The sequence below is a fragment of the Electrophorus electricus genome, chromosome 2 (assembly GCF_041902795.1).
Source record: "Electrophorus electricus isolate QZ-2024a chromosome 2, ASM4190279v1, whole genome shotgun sequence".
NCBI classification, from domain to species: Eukaryota; Metazoa; Chordata; class Actinopteri; order Gymnotiformes; family Gymnotidae; genus Electrophorus; species Electrophorus electricus.
Genome location: NC_137498.1, coordinates 26024304 through 26032289, shown reverse-complemented (window position 1 = coordinate 26032289; position 7986 = coordinate 26024304). Strand labels below are relative to the sequence as shown.

The 7986-nt window shown below is 41.5% G+C and overlaps 1 long non-coding RNA gene across 1 annotated transcript; it reads right to left on the bottom strand.

The window, feature by feature from the left end:
- Positions 1 to 499: 499 nt before the first annotated feature.
- LOC118241934 (uncharacterized) lies at positions 500 to 7117 on the bottom strand. The gene is made up of 4 exons (XR_014117045.1): positions 6854 to 7117; positions 6337 to 6466; positions 3446 to 3553; positions 500 to 918 (listed from the first exon to the last, which is right to left on the bottom strand). It is a non-coding gene; the product is annotated as an uncharacterized LOC118241934 (long non-coding RNA).
- Positions 7118 to 7986: the final 869 nt, after the last annotated feature.

Sequence of the window (7986 nt, the reverse complement as noted above, 5' to 3'; positions counted from 1 at the left end):
CATAACATTGTCCCACACACGCAGCCCCGAAAAGACAATCAATCATCTCACCCTACTGTGGGAAGGAGAAGTCGCAACAACCCCTTAAACGACCAGCAGCTCACTAGACCAGATCAGAAATATGAATTGCACAGGATATGACTGCAGATGACAGTTCTGACCATATGTAGTCTATAATGTGCTCTTCTACACCAACAGGCAGGCTGGCACAGTGCACTACTTTGAAATTATGCAATAATGTTAACATCCTTCAACGCCTACCGACTGACTCACATTATTCCTGTTAAATAAAGGTAGCTTGTGGCCTTTTAAGTGTTTTAGATAAACTGTATAATAATTGATTTTCTTGGTAGGCGTTGGGTGTATGGGATAAGGTTTGGAATTCACTGTTAGAGGTCTACCAGTTAATTAAAATCAAAACTCGTTGCTGAAGACAATGGGGAGGTTTTACCCAGAGCAAAGTACATCATGAATACAACATATGATTAATAGACTCCATCGTTTATTTATTTATTTTTTTTATCAATTAACCTATTAACAAGAGTGTAGTTCATGCTAACCTATTCAGAGTAGCTCATTTTACTCATCAGTCTTTACTCATAATAGGCTAATTACTGATCAGCATTTTAATACAAATTCAAAGTATTACTGTGTGTATTTTTCACAAGTGATGGCTCTTTCTAGGAGCATAGCAGGTTTGTTTGCCTGTATTAGCTTTGTACTGTATTAGCCCTGTGTCAGTGTTATATATGCATACCATGCTGAGCATGCATATGACAGCTCAAAACAATTCCACCCCTGATGGAAGAGTAGAGCAAAGGAGGTTGAATGGAAAAGGAAAAAAAAAATTGGTGACGGTCGGTGGCCTTCTCCACTGACCCACTTCCATTTCCCTCGTTCACCTCCGCCTTTCTCCATCTGCAGCATAAACACAGTGGCATCTCTGAAGCGTTTGCACATCAATACCAAATGAACAAAACAGTGTTAATGTTCATCTATCTCCCACTCTCAGACACAAACTCATACACAGGAGTTTAAGCACACATGTCTTCTCAGTGACTAACATTTTATAAAGAAATCTTGAGAATTAACATTGGCCTGCACTGGGATTGTATCAGCAATTTTGGATGAGAATTTTGGGTTAGTTCATACTGAAGGTTTGAAAACCAAAAGGAAGTTAACATAAAAGCCAGCTGATGTCAATGTGAATCTGACACGGTAGGCCCTTTGTAGCCATTTGTTTTCTACATGAGTGGCCTAATATGGTTTCTGGCCTTCTTTTTTGATGTTTTGATGTTTTTTTTCTCTCCTCTCTTTTGTGGGGCAACCTTGCCATCCCTAATCAGAAAGACAGACAGACACAGTAGCAGAAAAATAAAGTAGGAGAGATATAGATGGGACAGGAATGAGAACAAGATGGGGAGCGATATAGATGAGAAAGGAATGAGAACAAGAAGGGGAGCAATATAGATGAGACAGGAATGAGAACAAGAAGGGGAGAGATATAGATGAGACAGGAATGAGAACAAGAAGGGGAGAACTATAGATGAGACAGGAATGAGAACAAGAAGGGAAGAGATATAGATGAGACAGGAATGAGAACACGAAGGGGAGATATATAGATGAGACAGGAATGAGAACAAGAAGGGGAGAGATATAGATGAGACAGGAATGAGAACAAGAGAGAGCGAGTCTAAAAAAGAGAAGAGCCTGTCCTTCCACCCACTGATGAGCTTTCTTCTGTGGCCCAGTGTATGACATGTCCCAGACTGTCTGCACAGCACTGGCAGAAAGACACCACTCTGTGGAGGCTCCACTACTGAGGTACCTTCAAGATCTGTGACATGTCTGAACAGGAGTGAGGCCAGGATTGGCTGAACTTTTTTTTTCTCCCAGCAGTCAACAGTTTCAACATTATCACCAACTACAGTAATTCTGGATTTTAACGTGAAAACCATGGTGCATCCAAACATTGTAGTGGGCTGGCTGTAATTGAAGATAAACTGCCTCAAGTTTCCCAAAGGACAAGAGAAGACTAAAGAGTAGTCAATAAGATTGATCACCTGGGGTATGAGGGGATAGTCTGAAATAGAGCTGTTACAAAACTACACATCAAACACTGTAAAGAATATTAACAGCAAGCAACAGTCAAGGGTCAAGAAAGAGTGTTCCTAATCCATTTAAATAAAATATCAAACTTGGAAAAGTAATATTTTTTAAATATCTTATAAAATATGTCCACAAAAAACGCAGAGACTGCAATAAAGAAACAGCTCATCCAAGCAAATTTCCTAATGTTTGCTTTTGTACTATTTTAATTCAAATTTAACATGTAATTGTAATATTTAGATTTGCTAATTAAAATATGCAATTTTATTACTCAACTTGATTTGCATGAAAAACATTGTATAAAGCATTCCTTACACAGTTTATTCAAATCCTAGGTTTGATACTCTCAGAAGTTTAACTTTGTTAAATCTTACTAAAATAAAATAAATAATGCATAATTGATCTAAGCAGACAAGTATTATGATCATATATGTGCTTCAGGCTAATATACATGTCTACTCACATATCATAAACTGAGAGTAATTAAATTAAATGATTAAATTAACTCCTTGATGGATGTAAAAGTTGGCTAACCTTTGAGAGCTGCCTTGCTTTTGAACCAAATGTCCAGACACAAAGTGAACGCATTCAGAAATTGTGCAGGCGTTTTACCTGAGTCAGTAAACTGAGCTGCTAATACAACAAAGGAAGACAGACAATACATATCAGCATGAATCAATCCCCCATTTATCTGCTTATCACCACTGCCAGTCACTAAGAGCAACATGTCTAAGTCTCAACTTAAGTGGGCTTCTGAAGCCACGTCCAGTGAGTTGCTTTCCCAGTGCTGAACTGATGAGCGATTGTGACGGACTGATCACAGAGCTAACGCTCTAATGCCGGTCGGACTAGATTAAACCAAGATTGCCAAGGGTGATGCCTAAAGATCAGTCAGTCACTGAAGAAGCAGATAAACTTGATTAAACTGGTGACCTAGATTTGCAGGTTGAGATGGTGCCCAGTAAACAGAGGGCTCTGCAGGGAGCAGGGAGCGAGATCAGATCATGAGCTCTGCACTGCACTTTAAGAGGATCTGATTAAGGAAATCTAATGGTAATGTGATTGGGGTCCAATAGGGAAAGTGCCCCTCCTCAGCCAACTCCCATACATGACTATAGGTCTTAAATGGCACCCATTGACCCTGTAAAGGGGCACCAAAATACATGTCCACACATATGCATTCAGAATCCAAACACTCGTGCACACACAAAGGGTGCTTTGTGTTCTCCTGGTGGCAGGTTTTCTTTTGTGTGTGTGTGTGTGTGTGTGTGTGTGTATGTGTGTGTAATACAAAGCATTATGAAGATGTTTCAAGGTGCCATGGTTGGCAGCCCACCTCTTGACTCCTGATTCAGTATCTCCATCTTCTTTTCTTTTATCCATCTTTTTGCTAAAAACAAGATAAACTGGAAATTGAGGTCTTTTCGAGACTTCTGAGATTGGCCTGAGAGTAGGAAAAACAGAGAGAGAGGGGAAGAGAGACATAGGGGAAGTGAGTGTCAGATTGAGGGAGAGAGGGGAAGTCGGGTGGTGTGGGGTGAGGTGTGGGAGAGGGTGAAGAAGCCTCAGGAGAATAAGGGATTAGGAAAGAGGGTCAGGGAGAGAAAGACATAAAGGGGTGGGGACAAACTAGTGAGAGTGTAAAAGATAAAGCAAAGTCCAAAATGGAAGCGAGAGGGAGAGAGGGTGTGTTTGTGTGTAGGTAGGGAAAATGTAAGAAGAGGCAGGAGAGAGAAAGAGAAAAAGAAACAAGCAGAGGGAGAGAGAAAGACAGCAAAAAAGAGTGTGAATGGACTCATTGTGACTTATTTGTTTTCTTGGTCCTTGAAGCCTTCAGGAAACACATTTGGCCTGTCTCTCTGCTGTCTGCTTCACTCACCTCTTAGCACTTACTTCTGATTTAGCACGCATGCACACACACACACACACACATACACACACACACACATACACGCACACACACACACACACACACACACACACACACACACACACACACACACACACACACACACACACACAAACACTCACACACACACGCACATACTCACTTATTTACAGTTCTGAACTATGAACTATAGTCCATGCCCCTCTCCCAGAAGCACATTCACCAAACTGGAGAAAGGTTCCAAAGTCTATGCAAACTTTTAGCACTTGTTTTAATAACTTTGTGGAGTAATATTAACCTTAATGAACAAAAGCAGAAAAATGATGCCAAATACTATCACCTTTTTAACACACTTTCTGTCATCATGAAGACATTTGATTCTCACAAAATACATCCTCCCCACCAACACATACACACACATGGTTCACTGTCCTGTCACACACACACACACACACACACACACACACACACACACACACACACACACACACACACACACACACACACACACACACACACACACACACACACACTCATGGTTCACTGTCCTGTCCCTCTCCTTCCCCTTGTCCCAGCTGGTATTCACACATTTGTAATAGGATTAACACACTCTGGCTCTGGGGAAGACAGGATAGAGAGATGAGGAGAAAAAGAGTGAAAGGGAGTTAGGAGGTCAAAATGGGAAAAAGAGAGAATGCAAAAACCAAGAGAATGCTGAAAACAAGAAAGGATAATAGAAAGGACTAAAGAAAGAAAGAAATGAACGTTAAGAAGAAAAAAGAGGTCTTGTGGTTCATGTTGAATTTGTCTTGGTGCTTAAATGTTTCAGGAGTATTGCTATTATACTGGAGATGATGTTTCAAGCTGATAAACATCCTTTTGTATTCAGGTTGAATGTAGAATGGCAGTATAGTGTTAATGAACATGTGGTTAGAAAGAAAATGTATATTGCAGAATATTCTGCATAGCTATAGGATAGTGAAAACAGGCAACACACATACAAATATTTTAAGTACATTTTTCAGAAGTGGTACTGTCGGGTGCCCTCTTACTACTCAGTTAAGTGTAAATAAAGTCTATTGTAACCCCCAGGAAAGACTGACTTTTTATGTATGTGTGAGTGTGAATGTATAAGAAAGAGGGGCCATGGTAAGTCAGTAAGGAAGAGAGACTGCATGAGAGGAATTCCAGAGTTATATTTGACCCATTTCAGGCACTATGCCAAGACAGCATATAACACCCAGCCTGTGAGGAAGGAGGGAGAAAGAGAAGAGAGAGAGAGGATTCAAAGTAGCAACATGAGTAAAACATGGTGGAGGTTAAGCAAGAGATGGTGTGTGAGCAGAGAGGTTAGGACAGGGTGAGGACACTTCTCTACGTGTGTGTATGAGTGTGAAGCAGAGGTGTGTGTGTGTGAGTGTGATTGTGTTTGTTTGAGTGTGTGAAGCAGAGGCATGCATGGAACGGTGTCAGTCTATATTGAGCTCTGTGTATATGTGTTGACAGCGTCTCCTGTGTCTTCGTAAGGAACTCTCCTTTCCTACTTTTCTTGGCACTTGGTGCTGCTGCCCCCCCCACCTCACCCACCCTCTGTCCCCACTGACTTTCTACCACCCTCACTTTCACTCACACTCCCTCTCTCCTAATCTTCCTTTCCCTGTGGAAGACCCAAAAATAGCAGCAAGAATAAAAAAAAGAAAGAAAAAAAAAAGTGAGGCAGGGAGCGGCCCAAAAGCTGCAGAGACGCTGTGATTGGGCTGGTTCCGTGGTCAAAATCCCAAATGGAAAGAATAAGTTGCTTTCATATTGAAGGAACAAAGTGCAGTTCTCTTGGCAAAGCGAGGGATCGGAGAAGAGAATCAGAGGGAGTGAGTGGGAACGGCAGGCTCCCATCTGCCCTGTGAGGGGCGTAAAAGCGTCGGGAGCGGACGCTGCGGTGGGTTTGGAAAGTGAGGAATGGTGCCCAGCTACATTCTGGGTCTGGGGACCGGGTGGCAAAGCACACTCCCAACTTGCCTGGAATGAACTGTCTCCACCACCTCTTAATATACACGGTAAATGGAAAATGTGTGTATGTGTGTGTGTATGTTTATGTCTGCCTATGCATGTGTCTCAATGTGAGTTTGTGTGGGTTAATTAGAGCATCATTAAGGATGAGTGTGCTGTGTGTGTGCATGTTTGTGCTTCTCCATGTTTATGTGCATATTTGTTAATGTTCGGAATATTCTGTTGATCAGTGTGCGTGTGAAGGTGCGAGTTTAAGTGTGAGACGAACACTCAGTGAGTGTGTGGTTTATGTCTGCACTAGAGCGCATGTCTATGTGTGTCTGTGTGTGTACCTTGCAAGGACCAGTGCCAGGATGACTGTGGTGAGCAGCTGGCTTGCCAATGCTCCAACCTCAGCCTCGTGTGGTGGGCGTCGAAAAAACCCACCCCACAGCATCTGTTGCCACGGTCACCACTCTCAGTCTACACAAAGCCCAAAGCCCAGCTATTAATAATAGCACTGTTAACAATAATAATAACAACATCATAAGGTGTACGTCATGCTGGAGTGCTCTGTTTGTAGGCGCTGGAAAAACTCTTCAGAAAACTGATTGTGTGGCATCTAATATTAATACCTGGTACATCAAAAATGTATTAAACTGACTGAATTATTGTTTTTTAACACAAAGGTCGAAGTTCAAATGTATTTTTTAATGCATATGCCTTATTATTTTATTGTTATGACATCACTATAATTTTTAGGATTATGTATATCAATAACAGTGGCATCACTCTTAACTCCTATAGCACAGTGGAAAATAACATTTGACACTTGTTTTCTCACATCATGTTTATTCATCAACTTCATACCTTGGAGTGCAGCATTTCACCGCACCATCTTAATGTGAGTATTGGCACTCAAGTGGCTGGTCCCTGGCTGGGGAAGAGTCTTGCTTTCCTGGTTAATGCCCCCTTCTGAGCCTGGGCTGGGAGATTACTCTGCTAAAGCACTGGGGTCCTGGACTCATCTGTGAAGCTGGTGTAACCTGCAGGGCAAGCCAGGACAAGCACTCGGCATGGCCTGTGTGCAGTGGTACACATGCTCGGGGCATGCTCCGCTCATGGCCAGTCAAAGGTTGCTTTCTGTCTGCTCATCTGCTTCACATTAGGAAGTTTAGAAATGCAGCTTCGGAGGCTGATGCCAAACAGTTGGCATTCAAACACTTCGGTTTTCCGAGTACTTTCCTGCATAGGCCTAAATTTAGGAACAGAGTACATATTTGTAGCCACTGTAGTTAATGTTCAATTTATTTAGGTACTTAGTTTGTGGGGAGTATTGTACAGGTTTTGTCTTCATTAATCTCACCACAATCTAAGCCTGGCTTTTTGCATTTGCTTTTATTGATCACACTGCTTATTTGTCAAATCATTTCTCCAGCACTGCCTGTGCAAGGGCAGTGGGTAAAGCTTTCTTTTTCTCTCTCTCTCTCTCTCTCTCTCTCTCTCTCTCTCTCACACACACACACACACACACACACACACACACACACACACACAGTATATATACATATTTAGAGCAGAGCAAGGTGTTAGCAACACCAAGATCATGGGTTTGACTCTGCTAGAGCATATGTTCTGTTGTACTTATGTGTGTTCCTTATAATACACACACACACACACACACACAACCACATATGTGTGTGTCTATCTATCTATCTATCTATCTATCTATCTATCTATCTATCTATCTATCTATCTATCTATCTATCTATCTATCTAGACAGACAGAGATAGATAGATAGATAGATAGATAGATAGATAGATAGATAGATAGATAGATAGATAGATAGATAGATAGATAGATAGATAGATAGATAGATAGATAGATAGATAGATAGATAGACAGATAGACAGACATGTTTATTACACCGAGCTCATGGTTATCAGTGCAAGAGTCAAGGTGAGAAATCTATACAGTGCAGTATAGCTTTCAGCAGTCACTC